Raw genomic sequence first — 580 nt, forward strand, 5'->3', positions numbered from 1 at the left:
AAATATATATATATATATATATATATATATTATATATATAATATATATATAATTTACATAATATTTTATATTATTATAAAAAATTATTATTGTCTCACTGTTAAAAATTGAATGAAAAGGATCTTTTCATGCATGGTTTTCCAGTGTGAAGAGAACGCAACTGAAGGAATGTGCCGCACCTCAAACGCCCTTCTCGAAATCAGATCTGCCTGGCAACACCCAAAACTATGAAACGGCCACTAAGGAAATCCCTATGGATCACCTCATCTCTTGTTGCTACCAAAATCATCAGAAGGGAAGGTGTGTCTCTTGTACAGGAATGATAGGACACAAAGTCCTAGTTGGAAATTTTTCTGGCACAACAGCAGATTGCAGCCTGTAGCAGCACCCAGCATGGAATCATCACTGAAATGGGAAACATTTGGGTAGCTGGCATGAAGTATCAAGCAGCATTTTGCATATTTTCCACTGATTGCTAATGGCTGTTTCCTGAAGGGACATGAGGAATACTGAATGGAGTAGCCCATCGGATCGAGAATCAATGACAAGCCTGTCTAAACTCAAAGAGATCGATGGGATC

The sequence above is a fragment of the Cyprinus carpio genome, chromosome A4, assembly GCF_018340385.1.
Source record: "Cyprinus carpio isolate SPL01 chromosome A4, ASM1834038v1, whole genome shotgun sequence".
Taxonomy (NCBI): Eukaryota; Metazoa; Chordata; class Actinopteri; order Cypriniformes; family Cyprinidae; genus Cyprinus; species Cyprinus carpio.